The following is a 16,501-nucleotide window of genomic DNA, read 5'->3' on the forward strand; positions in this document are numbered from 1 at the left end:
TTCCCCTACCCCTGCCCACAATATCACCGTGGCAATATTTCCTCTCTGTCCTGTGTTTTTCTGCCAATTAAAAGTGCAAATCTCGCTGTATTTTTTGAGACTTCATTTTGCTGTTGATTGGCTTTTACTCCAGTTGTCATGTTTTACAGCCATTTGAGACCGGGAGCCCAATGAGGTTCGCCAAGGGACATGGGTGATGAGGAGTCAACAGAGCCTATTTTGCCACAACGCCAGGCCATGAAGACAGCATCCAGTGGGACTCATTTGTTTCTCAGTCCAATGGCAATTTGAGCAATGGGCCGCTCCGTTTGCGTTGATATTTGGTTGTCCACAAGGCAGGAGAAGGGTGCGCCATTTCCAGCGGCGCTGCAATACCGGGTCGATGCGTGGAGTGAACGGAGCAAGCCCCTTTTTCAGCCCCCGACACAAAAAACATATGTTTAATGCTGTCGTCTTATTGAGGACATATCAGATATTAAACTGATGAGAACATTTACTACAGCCAAAAGGCCGAAAAGTGATGTGGCCCAACCGTTAGCTGCCCAACGCAATCTTCAGGCACAAGTGTCACTTGTCACAGTGCAATACTTTTCACTGGGCATCAAACACCTAAATCTAGCTCAGGCTTAAAATGGCTTTTCTGATCTTCACAAAAGCACAAGGTTCAGCCAAATGGCGATGCCTGCCAAAAATAGCTTCAACTCATTGGTGTTCCTTTCCACGGAAGTCTTTAGTAAAAGGCGAAAGACTTGATTTTGAAAAGAAACCAGAGTAAGTACAGCCCTTTGATGAAGAACAGCCAAAGACCCTAGTCGTCCCAGTCAAAACACTCATGGTACGCCTGACTTGCCCCGCGATCCAAATCCCAGGCCACACCCATTCCCCTACCCCTGCCCACAATATCACCGTGGCAATATTTCCTCTCTGTCCTGTGTTTTTCTGCCAATTAAAAGTGCAAATCTCGCTGTATTTTTTGAGACTTCATTTTGCTGTTGATTGGCTTTTACTCCAGTTGTCATGTTTTACAGCCATTTGAGACTGGGAGCCCAATGAGGTTCGCCAAGGGACATGGGTGATGAGGAGTCAACAGAGCCTATTTTGCCACAACGCCAGGCCATGAAGACAGCATCCAGTGGGACTCATTTGTTTCTCAGTCCAATGGCAATTTGAGCAATGGGCCGCTCCGTTTGCGTTGATATTTGGTTGTCCACAAGGCAGGAGAAGGGTGCGCCATTTCCAGCGGCGCTGCAATACCGGGTCGATGCGTGGAGTGAACGGAGCAAGCCCCTTTTTCAGCCCCCGACACAAAAAACATATGTTTAATGCTGTCGTCTTATTGAGGACATATCAGATATTAAACTGATGAGAACAGATACTACAGCCAAAAGGCCGAAAAGTGATGTGGCCCAACCGTTAGCTGCCCAACGCAATCTTCAGGCACAAGTGTCACTTGTCACAGTGCAATACTTTTCACTGGGCATCAAACACCTAAATCTAGCTCAGGCTTAAAATGGCTTTTCTGATCTTCACAAAAGCACAAGGCTAAGCCAAATGACAATGCCTGCCAAAAATAGCTTCAACTCATTGGTGTTCCTTTCCACGGAAGTCTTTAGTAAAAGGCGAAAGACTTGATTTTGAAAAGAAACCAGAGTAAGTACAGCCCTTTGATGAAGAACAGCCAAAGACCCTAGTCGTCCCAGTCAAAACACTCATGGTACGCCTGACTTGCCCCGCGATCCAAATCCCAGGCCACACCCATTCCCCTACCCCTGCCCACAATATCACCGTGGCAATATTTCCTCTCTGTCCTGTGTTTTTCTGCCAATTAAAAGTGCAAATCTCGCTGTATTTTTTGAGACTTCATTTTGCTGTTGATTGGCTTTTACTCCAGTTGTCATGTTTTACAGCCATTTGAGACTGGGAGCCCAATGAGGTTCGCCAAGGGACATGGGTGATGAGGAGTCAACAGAGCCTATTTTGCCACAACGCCAGGCCATGAAGACAGCATCCAGTGGGACTCATTTGTTTCTCAGTCCAATGGCAATTTGAGCAATGGGCCGCTCCGTTTGCGTTGATATTTGGTTGTCCACAAGGCAGGAGAAGGGTGCGCCATTTCCAGCGGCGCTGCAATACCGGGTCGATGCGTGGAGTGAACGGAGCAAGCCCCTTTTTCAGCCCCCGACACAAAAAACATATGTTTAATGCTGTCGTCTTATTGAGGACATATCAGATATTAAACTGATGAGAACAGATACTACAGCCAAAAGGCCGAAAAGTGATGTGGCCCAACCGTTAGCTGCCCAACGCAATCTTCAGGCACAAGTGTCACTTGTCACAGTGCAATACTTTTCACTGGGCATCAAACACCTAAATCTAGCTCAGGCTTAAAATGGCTTTTCTGATCTTCACAAAAGCACAAGGCTAAGCCAAATGACAATGCCTGCCAAAAATAGCTTCAACGCATTGGTGTTCCTTTCCACGGAAGTCTTTAGTAAAAGGCGAAAGACTTGATTTTGAAAAGAAACCAGAATAAGTACAGCCCTTTGATGAAGAACAGCCAAAGACCCTAGTCGTCCCAGTCAAAACACTCATGGTACGCCTGACTTGCCCCGCGATCCAAATCCCAGGCCACACCCATTCCCCTACCCCTGCCCACAATATCACCGTGGCAATATTTCCTCTCTGTCCTGTGTTTTTCTGCCAATTAAAAGTGCAAATCTCGCTGTATTTTTTGAGACTTCATTTTGCTGTTGATTGGCTTTTACTCCAGTTGTCATGTTTTACAGCCATTTGAGACTGGGAGCCCAATGAGGTTCGCCAAGGGACATGGGTGATGAGGAGTCAACAGAGCCTATTTTGCCACAACGCCAGGCCATGAAGACAGCATCCAGTGGGACTCATTTGTTTCTCAGTCCAATGGCAATTTGAGCAATGGGCCGCTCCGTTTGCGTTGATATTTGGTTGTCCACAAGGCAGGAGAAGGGTGCGCCATTTCCAGCGGCGCTGCAATACCGGGTCGATGCGTGGAGTGAACGGAGCAAGCCCCTTTTTCAGCCCCCGACACAAAAAACATATGTTTAATGCTGTCGTCTTATTGAGGACATATCAGATATTAAACTGATGAGAACAGATACTACAGCCAAAAGGCCGAAAAGTGATGTGGCCCAACCGTTAGCTGCCCAACGCAATCTTCAGGCACAAGTGTCACTTGTCACAGTGCAATACTTTTCACTGGGCATCAAACACCTAAATCTAGCTCAGGCTTAAAATGGCTTTTCTGATCTTCACAAAAGCACAAGGCTCAGCCAAATGACAATGCCTGCCAAAAATAGCTTCAACTCATTGGTGTTCCTTTCCACGGAAGTCTTTAGTAAAAGGCAAAAGACTTGATTTTGAAAAGAAACCAGAGTAAGTACAGCCCTTTGATGAAGAACAGCCAAAGACCCTAGTCGTCCCAGTCAAAACACTCATGGTACGCCTGACTTGCCCCGCGATCCAAATCCCAGGCCACACCCATTCCCCTACCCCTGCCCACAATATCACCGTGGCAATATTTCCTCTCTGTCCTGTGTTTTTCTGCCAATTAAAAGTGCAAATCTCGCTGTATTTTTTGAGACTTCATTTTGCTGTTGATTGGCTTTTACTCCAGTTGTCATGTTTTACAGCCATTTGAGACTGGGAGCCCAATGAGGTTCGCCAAGGGACATGGGTGATGAGGAGTCAACAGAGCCTATTTTGCCACAACGCCAGGCCATGAAGACAGCATCCAGTGGGACTCATTTGTTTCTCAGTCCAATGGCAATTTGAGCAATGGGCCGCTCCGTTTGCGTTGATATTTGGTTGTCCACAAGGCAGGAGAAGGGTGCGCCATTTCCAGCGGCGCTGCAATACCGGGTCGATGCGTGGAGTGAACGGAGCAAGCCCCTTTTTCAGCCCCCGACACAAAAAACATATGTTTAATGCTGTCGTCTTATTGAGGACATATCAGATATTAAACTGATGAGAACATTTACTACAGCCAAAAGGCCGAAAAGTGATGTGGCCCAACCGTTAGCTGCCCAACGCAATCTTCAGGCACAAGTGTCACTTGTCACAGTGCAATACTTTTCACTGGGCATCAAACACCTAAATCTAGCTCAGGCTTAAAATGGCTTTTCTGATCTTCACAAAAGCACAAGGCTCAGCTAAACGGCAAAGCCTGCCAAAAATAGCTTCAACGCATTGGTGTTCCTTTCCACAGAAGTCTTTAGTAAAAGGCGAAAGACTTGTGCGTTATGAAAAGAAACCAGAGTAAGTACAGCCCTTTGATGAAGAACAGCCAAAGACCCTAGTCGTCCCAGTCGAAACACTCACGGTACGCCTGACTTGCCCCGCGATCCAAATCCCAGGCCACACCCATTCCCCTACCCCTGCCCACAATATCACTGTGGCAATATTTCCTCTCTGTCCTGTGTTTTTCTGCCAATTAAAAGTGCAAATCTCGCTGTATTTTTTGAGACTTCATTTTGCTGTTGATTGGCTTTTACTCCAGTTGTCATGTTTTACAGCCATTTGAGACTGGGAGCCCAATGAGGTTCGCCAAGGGACATGGGTGATGAGGAGTCAACAGAGCCTATTTTGCCACAACGCCAGGCCATGAAGACAGCATCCAGTGGGACTCATTTGTTTCTCAGTCCAATGGCAATTTGAGCAATGGGCCGCTCCGTTTGCGTTGATATTTGGTTGTCCACAAGGCAGGAGAAGGGTGCGCCATTTCCAGCGGCGCTGCAATACCGGGTCGATGCGTGGAGTGAACGGAGCAAGCCCCTTTTTCAGCCCCCGACACAAAAAACATATGTTTAATGCTGTCGTCTTATTGAGAACATATCAGATATTAAACTGATGAGAACAGATACTACAGCCAAATGGCCAAAAAGTGATGTGGCCCAACCGTTAGCTGCCCAACACAATCTTCAGGCACCAGTGTCACTTGTCACAGTGCAATACTTTTCACTGGGCATCAAACACCTAAATCTAGCTCAGGCTTAAAATGGCTTTTCTGATCTTCACAAAAGCACAACGCTAAAACAAATGACAATGCCTGCCAAAAATAGCTTCAACTCATTGGTGTTCCTTTCCACGGAAGTCTTTAGTAAAAGGCGAAAGACTTGATTTTGAAAAGAAACCAGAGTAAGTACAGCCCTTTGATGAAGAACAGCCAGAGACCCTAGTCGTCCCAGTCAAAACACTCATGGTACGCCTGACTTGCCCCGCGATCCAAATCCCAGGCCACACCCATTCCCCTACCCCTGCCCACAATATCACCGTGGCAATATTTCCTCTCTGTCCTGTGTTTTTCTGCCAATTACAAGTGCAAATCTCGCTGTATTTTTTGAGACTTCATTTTGCTGTTGATTGGCTTTTACTCCAGTTGTCATGTTTTACAGCCATTTGAGACTGGGAGCTCAATGAGGTTCGCCAAGGGACATGGGTGATGAGGAGTCAACAGAGCCTATTTTGCCACAACGCCAGGCCATGAAGACAGCATCCAGTGGGACTCATTTGTTTCTCAGTCCAATGGCAATTTGAGCAATGGGCCGCTCCGTTTGCGTTGACATTTGGTTGTCCACAAGGCAGGAGAAGGGTGCGCCATTTCCAGCGGCGCTGCAATACCGGGTCGATGCGTGGAGTGAACGGAGCAAGCCCCTTTTTCAGCCCCCGACACAAAAAACATATGTTTAATGTTGTCGTCTTATTGAGGACATATCAGATATTAAACTGATGAGAACAGATACTACAGCCAAAAGGCCGAAAAGTGATGTGGCCCAACTGTTAGCTGCCCAACGCAATCTTCAGGCACAAGTGTCACTTGTCACAGTGCAATACTTTTCACTGGGCATCAAACACCTAAATCTAGCTCAGGCTTAAAATGGCTTTTCTGATCTTCACAAAAGCACAAGGCTCAGCTAAACGGCAAAGCCTGCCAAAAATAGCTTCAACGCATTGGTGTTCCTTTCCACGGAAGTCTTTAGTAAAAGGCGAAAGACTTGTGCGTTATGAAAAGAAACCAGAGTAAGTACAGCCCTTTGATGAAGAACAGCCAAAGACCCTAGTCGTCCCAGTCAAAACACTCACGGTACGCCTGACTTGCCCCGCGATCCAAATCCCAGGCCACACCCATTCATCTACCCCTGCCCACAATATCACCGTGGCAATATTTCCTCTCTGTCCTGTGTTTTTCTGCCAATTAAAAGTGCAAATCTCGCTGTATTTTTTGAGACTTCATTTTGCTGTTGATTGGCTTTTACTCCAGTTGTCATGTTTTACAGCCATTTGAGACTGGGAGCCCAATGAGGTTCGCCAAGGGACATGGGTGATGAGGAGTCAACAGAGCCTATTTTGCCACAACGCCAGGCCATGAAGACAGCATCCAGTGGGACTCATTTGTTTCTCAGTCCAATGGCAATTTGAGCAATGGGCCGCTCCGTTTGCGTTGATATTTGGTTGTCCACAAGGCAGGAGAAGGGTGCGCCATTTCCAGCGGCGCTGCAATAACGGGTCGATGCGTGGAGTGAACGGAGCAAGCCCCTTTTTCAGCCCCCGACACAAAAAACATATGTTTAATGTTGTCGTCTTATTGAGGACATATCAGATATTAAACTGATGAGAACATTTACTACAGCCAAAAGGCCGAAAAGTGATGTGGCCCAACCGTTAGCTGCCCAACGCAATCTTCAGGCACAAGTGTCACTTGTCACAGTGCAATACTTTTCACTGGGCATCAAACACCTAAATCTAGCTCAGGCTTAAAATGGCTTTTCTGATCTTCACAAAAGCACAAGGCTAAGCCAATTGACAATGCCTGCCAAAAATAGCTTCAACTCATTGGTGTTCCTTTCCACGGAAGTCTTTAGTAAAAGGCGAAAGACTTGTGCGTTATGAAAAGAAACCAGAGTAAGTACAGCCCTTTGATGAAGAACAGCCAAAGACCCTAGTCGTCCCAGTCAAAACACTCATGGTACGCCTGACTTGCCCCGCGATCCAAATCCCAGGCCACACCCATTCCCCTACCCCTGCCCACAATATCACCGTGGCAATATTTCCTCTCTGTCCTGTGTTTTTCTGCCAATTAAAAGTGCAAATCTCGCTGTATTTTTTGAGACTTCATTTTGCTGTTGATTGGCTTTTACTCCAGTTGTCATGTTTTACAGCCATTTGAGACTGGGAGCCCAATGAGGTTCGCCAAGGGACATGGGTGATGAGGAGTCAACAGAGCCTATTTTGCCACAACGCCAGGCCATGAAGACAGCATCCAGTGGGACTCATTTGTTTCTCAGTCCAATGGCAATTTGAGCAATGGGCCGCTCCGTTTGCGTTGATATTTGGTTGTCCACAAGGCAGGAGAAGGGTGCGCCATTTCCAGCGGCGCTGCAATACCGGGTCGATGCGTGGAGTGAACGGAGCAAGCCCCTTTTTCAGCCCCCGACACAAAAAACATATGTTTAATGTTGTCGTCTTATTGAGGACATATCAGATATTAAACTGATGAGAACATTTACTACAGCCAAAAGGCTGAAAAGTGATGTGGCCCAACCGTTAGCTGCCCAACGCAATCTTCAGGCACAAGTGTCACTTGTCACAGTGCAATACTTTTCACTGGGCATCAAACACCTAAATCTAGCTCAGGCTTAAAATGGCTTTTCTGATCTTCACAAAAGCACAAGGCTCAGCTAAACGGCAAAGCTTGCCAAAAATAGCTTCAACGCATTGGTGTTCCTTTCCACAGAAGTTTTTAGTAAAAGGCGAAAGACTTGTGCGTTATGAAAAGAAACCAGAGTAAGTACAGCCCTTTGATGAAGAACAGCCAAAGACCCTAGTCGTCCCAGTCAAAACACTCACGGTACGCCTGACTTGCCCCGCGATCCAAATCCCAGGCCACACCCATTCCCCTACCCCTGCCCACAATATCACTGTGGCAATATTTCCTCTCTGTCCTGTGTTTTTCTGCCAATTAAAAGTGCAAATCTCGCTGTATTTTTTGAGACTTCATTTTGCTGTTGATTGGCTTTTACTCCAGTTGTCATGTTTTACAGCCATTTGAGACTGGGAGCCCAATGAGGTTCGCCAAGGGACATGGGTGATGAGGAGTCAACAGAGCCTATTTTGCCACAACGCCAGGCCATGAAGACAGCATCCAGTGGGACTCATTTGTTTCTCAGTCCAATGGCAATTTGAGCAATGGGCCGCTCCGTTTGCGTTGATATTTGGTTGTCCACAAGGCAGGAGAAGGGTGCGCCATTTCCAGCGGCGCTGCAATACCGGGTCGATGCGTGGAGTGAACGGAGCAAGCCCCTTTTTCAGCCCCCGACACAAAAAACATATGTTTAATGCTGTCGTCTTATTGAGAACATATCAGATATTAAACTGATGAGAACAGATACTACAGCCAAAAGGCCAAAAAGTGATGTGGCCCAACCGTTAGCTGCCCAACGCAATCTTCAGGCACAAGTGTCACTTGTCACAGTGCAATACTTTTCACTGGGCATCAAACACCTAAATCTAGCTCAGGCTTAAAATGGCTTTTCTGATCTTCACAAAAGCACAACGCTAAGCCAAATGACAATGCCTGCCAAAAATAGCTTCAACTCATTGGTGTTCCTTTCCACGGAAGTCTTTAGTAAAAGGCGAAAGACTTGATTTTGAAAAGAAACCAGAGTAAGTACAGCCCTTTGATGAAGAACAGCCAGAGACCCTAGTCGTCCCAGTCAAAACACTCATGGTACGCCTGACTTGCCCCGCGATCCAAATCCCAGGCCACACCCATTCCCCTACCCCTGCCCACAATATCACCGTGGCAATATTTCCTCTCTGTCCTGTGTTTTTCTGCCAATTAAAAGTGCAAATCTCGCTGTATTTTTTGAGACTTCATTTTGCTGTTGATTGGCTTTTACTCCAGTTGTCATGTTTTACAGCCATTTGAGACTGGGAGCCCAATGAGGTTCGCCAAGGGACATGGGTGATGAGGAGTCAACAGAGCCTATTTTGCCACAACGCCAGGCCATGAAGACAGCATCCAGTGGGACTCATTTGTTTCTCAGTCCAATGGCAATTTGAGCAATGGGCCGCTCCGTTTGCGTTGATATTTGGTTGTCCACAAGGCAGGAGAAGGGTGCGCCATTTCCAGCGGCGCTGCAATACCGGGTCGATGCGTGGAGTGAACGGAGCAAGCCCCTTTTTCAGCCCCCGACACAAAAAACATATGTTTAATGTTGTCGTCTTATTGAGGACCTATCAGATATTAAACTGATGAGAACATTTACTACAGCCAAAAGGCCGAAAAGTGATGTGGCCCAAACGTTAGCTGCCCAACGCAATCTTCAGGCACAAGTGTCACTTGTCACAGTGCAATACTTTTCACTGGGCATCAAACACCTAAATCTAGCTCAGGCTTAAAATGGCTTTTCTGATCTTCACAAAAGCACAAGGCTCAGCCAAACGGCAAAGCCTGCCAAAAATAGCTTCAACGCATTGGTGTTCCTTTCCACGGAAGTCTTTAGTAAAAGGCAAAAGACTTGTGCGTTATGAAAAGAAACCAGAGTAAGTACAGCCCTTTGATGAAGAACAGCCAAAGAGCCTAGTCGTCCCAGTCAAAACACTCACGGTACGCCTGACTTGCCCCGCGATCCAAATCCCAGGCCACACCCATTCCCCTACCCCTGCCCACAATATCACTGTGGCAATATTTCCTCTCTGTCCTGTGTTTTTCTGCCAATTAAAAGTGCAAATCTCGCTGTATTTTTTGAGACTTCATTTTGCTGTTGATTGGCTTTTACTCCAGTTGTCATGTTTTACAGCCATTTGAGACTGGGAGCCCAATGAGGTTCGCCAAGGGACATGGGTGATGAGGAGTCAACAGAGCCTATTTTGCCACAACGCCAGGCCATGAAGACAGCATCCAGTGGGACTCATTTGTTTCTCAGTCCAATGGCAATTTGAGCAATGGGCCGCTCCGTTTGCGTTGATATTTGGTTGTCCACAAGGCAGGAGAAGGGTGCGCCATTTCCAGCGGCGCTGCAATACCGGGTCGATGCGTGGAGTGAACGGAGCAAGCCCCTTTTTCAGCCCCCGACACAAAAAACATATGTTTAATGCTGTCGTCTTATTGAGGACATATCAGATATTAAACTGATGAGAACATTTACTACAGCCAAAAGGCCGAAAAGTGATGTGGCCCAACCGTTAGCTGCCCAATGCAATCTTCAGGCACAAGTGTCACTTGTCACAGTGCAATACTTTTCACTGGGCATCAAACACCTAAATCTAGCTCAGGCTTAAAATGGCTTTTCTGATCTTCACAAAAGCACAAGGCTCAGCCAAACGGCAAAGCCTGCCAAAAATAGCTTCAACTCATTGGTGTTCCTTTCCACAGAAGTCTTTAGTAAAAGGCGAAAGACTTGTGCGTTATGAAAAGAAACCAGAGTAAGTACAGCCCTTTGATGAAGAACAGCCAAAGACCCTAGTCGTCCCAGTCAAAACACTCACGGTACGCCTGACTTGCCCCGCGATCCAAATCCCAGGCCACACCCATTCCCCTACCCCTGCCCACAATATCACCGTGGCAATATTTCCTCTCTGTCCTGTGTTTTTCTGCCAATTAAAAGTGCAAATCTCGCTGTATTTTTTGAGACTTCATTTTGCTGTTGATTGGCTTTTACTCCAGTTGTCATGTTTTACAGCCATTTGAGACCGGGAGCCCAATGAGGTTCGCCAAGGGACATGGGTGATGAGGAGTCAACAGAGCCTATTTTGCCACAACGCCAGGCCATGAAGACAGCATCCAGTGGGACTCATTTGTTTCTCAGTCCAATGGCAATTTGAGCAATGGGCCGCTCCGTTTGCGTTGATATTTGGTTGTCCACAAGGCAGGAGAAGGGTGCGCCATTTCCAGCGGCGCTGCAATACCGGGTCGATGCGTGGAGTGAACGGAGCAAGCCCCTTTTTCAGCCCCCGACACAAAAAACATATGTTTAATGCTGTCGTCTTATTGAGGACATATCAGATATTAAACTGATGAGAACATTTACTACAGCCAAAAGGCCGAAAAGTGATGTGGCCCAACCGTTAGCTGCCCAACGCAATCTTCAGGCACAAGTGTCACTTGTCACAGTGCAATACTTTTCACTGGGCATCAAACACCTAAATCTAGCTCAGGCTTAAAATGGCTTTTCTGATCTTCACAAAAGCACAAGGTTCAGCCAAATGGCGATGCCTGCCAAAAATAGCTTCAACTCATTGGTGTTCCTTTCCACGGAAGTCTTTAGTAAAAGGCGAAAGACTTGATTTTGAAAAGAAACCAGAGTAAGTACAGCCCTTTGATGAAGAACAGCCAAAGACCCTAGTCGTCCCAGTCAAAACACTCATGGTACGCCTGACTTGCCCCGCGATCCAAATCCCAGGCCACACCCATTCCCCTACCCCTGCCCACAATATCACCGTGGCAATATTTCCTCTCTGTCCTGTGTTTTTCTGCCAATTAAAAGTGCAAATCTCGCTGTATTTTTTGAGACTTCATTTTGCTGTTGATTGGCTTTTACTCCAGTTGTCATGTTTTACAGCCATTTGAGACTGGGAGCCCAATGAGGTTCGCCAAGGGACATGGGTGATGAGGAGTCAACAGAGCCTATTTTGCCACAACGCCAGGCCATGAAGACAGCATCCAGTGGGACTCATTTGTTTCTCAGTCCAATGGCAATTTGAGCAATGGGCCGCTCCGTTTGCGTTGATATTTGGTTGTCCACAAGGCAGGAGAAGGGTGCGCCATTTCCAGCGGCGCTGCAATACCGGGTCGATGCGTGGAGTGAACGGAGCAAGCCCCTTTTTCAGCCCCCGACACAAAAAACATATGTTTAATGCTGTCGTCTTATTGAGGACATATCAGATATTAAACTGATGAGAACAGATACTACAGCCAAAAGGCCGAAAAGTGATGTGGCCCAACCGTTAGCTGCCCAACGCAATCTTCAGGCACAAGTGTCACTTGTCACAGTGCAATACTTTTCACTGGGCATCAAACACCTAAATCTAGCTCAGGCTTAAAATGGCTTTTCTGATCTTCACAAAAGCACAAGGCTAAGCCAAATGACAATGCCTGCCAAAAATAGCTTCAACTCATTGGTGTTCCTTTCCACGGAAGTCTTTAGTAAAAGGCGAAAGACTTGATTTTGAAAAGAAACCAGAGTAAGTACAGCCCTTTGATGAAGAACAGCCAAAGACCCTAGTCGTCCCAGTCAAAACACTCATGGTACGCCTGACTTGCCCCGCGATCCAAATCCCAGGCCACACCCATTCCCCTACCCCTGCCCACAATATCACCGTGGCAATATTTCCTCTCTGTCCTGTGTTTTTCTGCCAATTAAAAGTGCAAATCTCGCTGTATTTTTTGAGACTTCATTTTGCTGTTGATTGGCTTTTACTCCAGTTGTCATGTTTTACAGCCATTTGAGACTGGGAGCCCAATGAGGTTCGCCAAGGGACATGGGTGATGAGGAGTCAACAGAGCCTATTTTGCCACAACGCCAGGCCATGAAGACAGCATCCAGTGGGACTCATTTGTTTCTCAGTCCAATGGCAATTTGAGCAATGGGCCGCTCCGTTTGCGTTGATATTTGGTTGTCCACAAGGCAGGAGAAGGGTGCGCCATTTCCAGCGGCGCTGCAATACCGGGTCGATGCGTGGAGTGAACGGAGCAAGCCCCTTTTTCAGCCCCCGACACAAAAAACATATGTTTAATGCTGTCGTCTTATTGAGGACATATCAGATATTAAACTGATGAGAACAGATACTACAGCCAAAAGGCCGAAAAGTGATGTGGCCCAACCGTTAGCTGCCCAACGCAATCTTCAGGCACAAGTGTCACTTGTCACAGTGCAATACTTTTCACTGGGCATCAAACACCTAAATCTAGCTCAGGCTTAAAATGGCTTTTCTGATCTTCACAAAAGCACAAGGCTAAGCCAAATGACAATGCCTGCCAAAAATAGCTTCAACGCATTGGTGTTCCTTTCCACGGAAGTCTTTAGTAAAAGGCGAAAGACTTGATTTTGAAAAGAAACCAGAATAAGTACAGCCCTTTGATGAAGAACAGCCAAAGACCCTAGTCGTCCCAGTCAAAACACTCATGGTACGCCTGACTTGCCCCGCGATCCAAATCCCAGGCCACACCCATTCCCCTACCCCTGCCCACAATATCACCGTGGCAATATTTCCTCTCTGTCCTGTGTTTTTCTGCCAATTAAAAGTGCAAATCTCGCTGTATTTTTTGAGACTTCATTTTGCTGTTGATTGGCTTTTACTCCAGTTGTCATGTTTTACAGCCATTTGAGACTGGGAGCCCAATGAGGTTCGCCAAGGGACATGGGTGATGAGGAGTCAACAGAGCCTATTTTGCCACAACGCCAGGCCATGAAGACAGCATCCAGTGGGACTCATTTGTTTCTCAGTCCAATGGCAATTTGAGCAATGGGCCGCTCCGTTTGCGTTGATATTTGGTTGTCCACAAGGCAGGAGAAGGGTGCGCCATTTCCAGCGGCGCTGCAATACCGGGTCGATGCGTGGAGTGAACGGAGCAAGCCCCTTTTTCAGCCCCCGACACAAAAAACATATGTTTAATGCTGTCGTCTTATTGAGGACATATCAGATATTAAACTGATGAGAACAGATACTACAGCCAAAAGGCCGAAAAGTGATGTGGCCCAACCGTTAGCTGCCCAACGCAATCTTCAGGCACAAGTGTCACTTGTCACAGTGCAATACTTTTCACTGGGCATCAAACACCTAAATCTAGCTCAGGCTTAAAATGGCTTTTCTGATCTTCACAAAAGCACAAGGCTAAGCCAAATGACAATGCCTGCCAAAAATAGCTTCAACTCATTGGTGTTCCTTTCCACGGAAGTCTTTAGTAAAAGGCGAAAGACTTGATTTTGAAAAGAAACCAGAGTAAGTACAGCCCTTTGATGAAGAACAGCCAAAGACCCTAGTCGTCCCAGTCAAAACACTCATGGTACGCCTGACTTGCCCCGCGATCCAAATCCCAGGCCACACCCATTCCCCTACCCCTGCCCACAATATCACCGTGGCAATATTTCCTCTCTGTCCTGTGTTTTTCTGCCAATTAAAAGTGCAAATCTCGCTGTATTTTTTGAGACTTCATTTTGCTGTTGATTGGCTTTTACTCCAGTTGTCATGTTTTACAGCCATTTGAGACTGGGAGCCCAATGAGGTTCGCCAAGGGACATGGGTGATGAGGAGTCAACAGAGCCTATTTTGCCACAACGCCAGGCCATGAAGACAGCATCCAGTGGGACTCATTTGTTTCTCAGTCCAATGGCAATTTGAGCAATGGGCCGCTCCGTTTGCGTTGATATTTGGTTGTCCACAAGGCAGGAGAAGGGTGCGCCATTTCCAGCGGCGCTGCAATACCGGGTCGATGCGTGGAGTGAACGGAGCAAGCCCCTTTTTCAGCCCCCGACACAAAAAACATATGTTTAATGCTGTCGTCTTATTGAGGACATATCAGATATTAAACTGATGAGAACATTTACTACAGTCAAAAGGCCGAAAAGTGATGTGGCCCAACCGTTAGCTGCCCAACGCAATCTTCAGGCACAAGTGTCACTTGTCACAGTGCAATACTTTTCACTGGGCATCAAACACCTAAATCTAGCTCAGGCTTAAAATGGCTTTTCTGATCTTCACAAAAGCACAAGGCTCAGCTAAACGGCAAAGCCTGCCAAAAAAAGCTTCAACTCATTGGTGTTCCTTTCCACGGAAGTCTTTAGTAAAAGGCGAAAGACTTGATTTTGAAAAGAAACCAGAGTAAGTACAGCCCTTTGATGAAGAACAGCCAAAGACCCTAGTCGTCCCAGTCAAAACACTCATGGTACGCCTGACTTGCCCCGCGATCCAAATCCCAGGCCACACCCATTCCCCTACCCCTGCCCACAATATCACCGTGGCAATATTTCCTCTCTGTCCTGTGTTTTTCTGCCAATTAAAAGTGCAAATCTCGCTGTATTTTTTGAGACTTCATTTTGCTGTTGATTGGCTTTTACTCCAGTTGTCATGTTTTACAGCCATTTGAGACTGGGAGCCCAATGAGGTTCGCCAAGGGACATGGGTGATGAGGAGTCAACAGAGCCTATTTTGCCACAACGCCAGGCCATGAAGACAGCATCCAGTGGGACTCATTTGTTTCTCAGTCCAATGGCAATTTGAGCAATGGGCCGCTCCGTTTGCGTTGATATTTGGTTGTCCACAAGGCAGGAGAAGGGTGCGCCATTTCCAGCGGCGCTGCAATACCGGGTCGATGCGTGGAGTGAACGGAGCAAGCCCCTTTTTCAGCCCCCGACACAAAAAACATATGTTTAATGTTGTCGTCTTATTGAGGACATATCAGATATTAAACTGATGAGAACAGATACTACAGCCAAAAGGCTGAAAAGTGATGTGGCCCAACCGTTAGCTGCCCAACGCAATCTTCAGGCACAAGTGTCACTTGTCACAGTGCAATACTTTTCACTGGGCATCAAACACCTAAATCTAGCTCAGGCTTAAAATGGCTTTTCTGATCTTCACAAAAGCACAAGGCTCAGCTAAACGGCAAAGCCTGCCAAAAATAGCTTCAACGCATTGGTGTTCCTTTCCACAGAAGTCTTTAGTAAAAGGCGAAAGACTTGTGCGTTATGAAAAGAAACCAGAGTAAGTACAGCCCTTTGATGAAGAACAGCCAAAGACCCTAGTCGTCCCAGTCAAAACACTCACGGTACGCCTGACTTGCCCCGCGATCCAAATCCCAGGCCACACCCATTCCCCTACCCCTGCCCACAATATCACTGTGGCAATATTTCCTCTCTGTCCTGTGTTTTTCTGCCAATTAAAAGTGCAAATCTCGCTGTATTTTTTGAGACTTCATTTTGCTGTTGATTGGCTTTTACTCCAGTTGTCATGTTTTACAGCCATTTGAGACTGGGAGCCCAATGAGGTTCGCCAAGGGACATGGGTGATGAGGAGTCAACAGAGCCTATTTTGCCACAACGCCAGGCCATGAAGACAGCATCCAGTGGGACTCATTTGTTTCTCAGTCCAATGGCAATTTGAGCAATGGGCCGCTCCGTTTGCGTTGATATTTGGTTGTCCACAAGGCAGGAGAAGGGTGCGCCATTTCCAGCGGCGCTGCAATACCGGGTCGATGCGTGGAGTGAACGGAGCAAGCCCCTTTTTCAGCCCCCGACACAAAAAACATATGTTTAATGCTGTCGTCTTATTGAGGACATATTAGATATTAAACTGATGAGAACAGATACTACAGCCAAAAGGCCGAAAAGTGATGTGGCCCAACCGTTAGCTGCCCAACGCAATCTTCAGGCACAAGTGTCACTTGTCACAGTGCAATACTTTTCACTGGGCATCAAACACCTAAATCTAGCTCAGGCTTAAAATGGCTTTTCTGATCTTCACAAAAGCA

The 16,501-nt window shown here is 46.8% G+C and overlaps 12 non-coding genes and 25 pseudogenes across 12 annotated transcripts; all 37 read right to left on the reverse strand.

The window, feature by feature from the left end:
* Positions 1-341: 341 nt before the first annotated feature.
* LOC144466453 (U2 spliceosomal RNA) lies at positions 342-522 on the reverse strand (annotated as a pseudogene).
* Positions 523-665: 143 nt separating this feature from the next.
* Positions 666-775, reverse strand: LOC144466001 (U5 spliceosomal RNA). The gene has a single exon (XR_013493052.1). It is a non-coding gene; the product is annotated as a U5 spliceosomal RNA (small nuclear RNA).
* Positions 776-1,220: 445 nt separating this feature from the next.
* LOC144465270 (U2 spliceosomal RNA) lies at positions 1,221-1,401 on the reverse strand (annotated as a pseudogene).
* Positions 1,402-1,545: 144 nt separating this feature from the next.
* Positions 1,546-1,654, reverse strand: LOC144465980 (U5 spliceosomal RNA; annotated as a pseudogene).
* Positions 1,655-2,099: 445 nt separating this feature from the next.
* LOC144465281 (U2 spliceosomal RNA) lies at positions 2,100-2,280 on the reverse strand (annotated as a pseudogene).
* A 144-nt stretch (positions 2,281-2,424) lies between these two features.
* LOC144466043 (U5 spliceosomal RNA) lies at positions 2,425-2,533 on the reverse strand (annotated as a pseudogene).
* A 445-nt stretch (positions 2,534-2,978) lies between these two features.
* On the reverse strand, positions 2,979-3,159 carry LOC144465292 (U2 spliceosomal RNA; annotated as a pseudogene).
* A 143-nt stretch (positions 3,160-3,302) lies between these two features.
* On the reverse strand, positions 3,303-3,412 carry LOC144465964 (U5 spliceosomal RNA). Its single transcript, XR_013493041.1, has one exon. It is a non-coding gene; the product is annotated as a U5 spliceosomal RNA (small nuclear RNA).
* A 445-nt stretch (positions 3,413-3,857) lies between these two features.
* Positions 3,858-4,038, reverse strand: LOC144466454 (U2 spliceosomal RNA; annotated as a pseudogene).
* Positions 4,039-4,181: 143 nt separating this feature from the next.
* LOC144465863 (U5 spliceosomal RNA) lies at positions 4,182-4,294 on the reverse strand. Its single transcript, XR_013492950.1, has one exon. It is a non-coding gene; the product is annotated as a U5 spliceosomal RNA (small nuclear RNA).
* Positions 4,295-4,739: 445 nt separating this feature from the next.
* LOC144465992 (U2 spliceosomal RNA) lies at positions 4,740-4,920 on the reverse strand (annotated as a pseudogene).
* Positions 4,921-5,063: 143 nt separating this feature from the next.
* LOC144465995 (U5 spliceosomal RNA) lies at positions 5,064-5,173 on the reverse strand. Its single transcript, XR_013493046.1, has one exon. It is a non-coding gene; the product is annotated as a U5 spliceosomal RNA (small nuclear RNA).
* Positions 5,174-5,618: 445 nt separating this feature from the next.
* LOC144465420 (U2 spliceosomal RNA) lies at positions 5,619-5,799 on the reverse strand (annotated as a pseudogene).
* A 143-nt stretch (positions 5,800-5,942) lies between these two features.
* LOC144465557 (U5 spliceosomal RNA) lies at positions 5,943-6,055 on the reverse strand. Its single transcript, XR_013492690.1, has one exon. It is a non-coding gene; the product is annotated as a U5 spliceosomal RNA (small nuclear RNA).
* A 445-nt stretch (positions 6,056-6,500) lies between these two features.
* Positions 6,501-6,681, reverse strand: LOC144465275 (U2 spliceosomal RNA; annotated as a pseudogene).
* Positions 6,682-6,825: 144 nt separating this feature from the next.
* Positions 6,826-6,937, reverse strand: LOC144465323 (U5 spliceosomal RNA). Its single transcript, XR_013492483.1, has one exon. It is a non-coding gene; the product is annotated as a U5 spliceosomal RNA (small nuclear RNA).
* Positions 6,938-7,382: 445 nt separating this feature from the next.
* Positions 7,383-7,563, reverse strand: LOC144466159 (U2 spliceosomal RNA; annotated as a pseudogene).
* A 143-nt stretch (positions 7,564-7,706) lies between these two features.
* Positions 7,707-7,819, reverse strand: LOC144465929 (U5 spliceosomal RNA). The gene has a single exon (XR_013493006.1). It is a non-coding gene; the product is annotated as a U5 spliceosomal RNA (small nuclear RNA).
* Positions 7,820-8,264: 445 nt separating this feature from the next.
* LOC144465636 (U2 spliceosomal RNA) lies at positions 8,265-8,445 on the reverse strand (annotated as a pseudogene).
* Positions 8,446-8,589: 144 nt separating this feature from the next.
* Positions 8,590-8,698, reverse strand: LOC144465968 (U5 spliceosomal RNA; annotated as a pseudogene).
* A 445-nt stretch (positions 8,699-9,143) lies between these two features.
* LOC144465184 (U2 spliceosomal RNA) lies at positions 9,144-9,324 on the reverse strand (annotated as a pseudogene).
* Positions 9,325-9,465: 141 nt separating this feature from the next.
* Positions 9,466-9,580, reverse strand: LOC144465684 (U5 spliceosomal RNA). Its single transcript, XR_013492802.1, has one exon. It is a non-coding gene; the product is annotated as a U5 spliceosomal RNA (small nuclear RNA).
* A 445-nt stretch (positions 9,581-10,025) lies between these two features.
* Positions 10,026-10,206, reverse strand: LOC144466456 (U2 spliceosomal RNA; annotated as a pseudogene).
* A 141-nt stretch (positions 10,207-10,347) lies between these two features.
* On the reverse strand, positions 10,348-10,462 carry LOC144465701 (U5 spliceosomal RNA). Its single transcript, XR_013492818.1, has one exon. It is a non-coding gene; the product is annotated as a U5 spliceosomal RNA (small nuclear RNA).
* Positions 10,463-10,907: 445 nt separating this feature from the next.
* On the reverse strand, positions 10,908-11,088 carry LOC144466457 (U2 spliceosomal RNA; annotated as a pseudogene).
* A 143-nt stretch (positions 11,089-11,231) lies between these two features.
* Positions 11,232-11,341, reverse strand: LOC144466002 (U5 spliceosomal RNA). Its single transcript, XR_013493053.1, has one exon. It is a non-coding gene; the product is annotated as a U5 spliceosomal RNA (small nuclear RNA).
* A 445-nt stretch (positions 11,342-11,786) lies between these two features.
* Positions 11,787-11,967, reverse strand: LOC144465303 (U2 spliceosomal RNA; annotated as a pseudogene).
* A 144-nt stretch (positions 11,968-12,111) lies between these two features.
* Positions 12,112-12,220, reverse strand: LOC144465982 (U5 spliceosomal RNA; annotated as a pseudogene).
* A 445-nt stretch (positions 12,221-12,665) lies between these two features.
* On the reverse strand, positions 12,666-12,846 carry LOC144465315 (U2 spliceosomal RNA; annotated as a pseudogene).
* A 144-nt stretch (positions 12,847-12,990) lies between these two features.
* LOC144466044 (U5 spliceosomal RNA) lies at positions 12,991-13,099 on the reverse strand (annotated as a pseudogene).
* Positions 13,100-13,544: 445 nt separating this feature from the next.
* Positions 13,545-13,725, reverse strand: LOC144465326 (U2 spliceosomal RNA; annotated as a pseudogene).
* A 144-nt stretch (positions 13,726-13,869) lies between these two features.
* Positions 13,870-13,978, reverse strand: LOC144465983 (U5 spliceosomal RNA; annotated as a pseudogene).
* A 445-nt stretch (positions 13,979-14,423) lies between these two features.
* LOC144465319 (U2 spliceosomal RNA) lies at positions 14,424-14,604 on the reverse strand (annotated as a pseudogene).
* Positions 14,605-14,747: 143 nt separating this feature from the next.
* Positions 14,748-14,857, reverse strand: LOC144466012 (U5 spliceosomal RNA). Its single transcript, XR_013493062.1, has one exon. It is a non-coding gene; the product is annotated as a U5 spliceosomal RNA (small nuclear RNA).
* Positions 14,858-15,302: 445 nt separating this feature from the next.
* LOC144466277 (U2 spliceosomal RNA) lies at positions 15,303-15,483 on the reverse strand (annotated as a pseudogene).
* A 143-nt stretch (positions 15,484-15,626) lies between these two features.
* On the reverse strand, positions 15,627-15,739 carry LOC144465865 (U5 spliceosomal RNA). Its single transcript, XR_013492951.1, has one exon. It is a non-coding gene; the product is annotated as a U5 spliceosomal RNA (small nuclear RNA).
* Positions 15,740-16,184: 445 nt separating this feature from the next.
* On the reverse strand, positions 16,185-16,365 carry LOC144466175 (U2 spliceosomal RNA; annotated as a pseudogene).
* Between the last annotated feature and the right edge of the window lie 136 nt (positions 16,366-16,501).

This window comes from Epinephelus lanceolatus, chromosome 12 (genome assembly GCF_041903045.1).
Source record: "Epinephelus lanceolatus isolate andai-2023 chromosome 12, ASM4190304v1, whole genome shotgun sequence".
Taxonomy (NCBI): Eukaryota; Metazoa; Chordata; class Actinopteri; order Perciformes; family Serranidae; genus Epinephelus; species Epinephelus lanceolatus.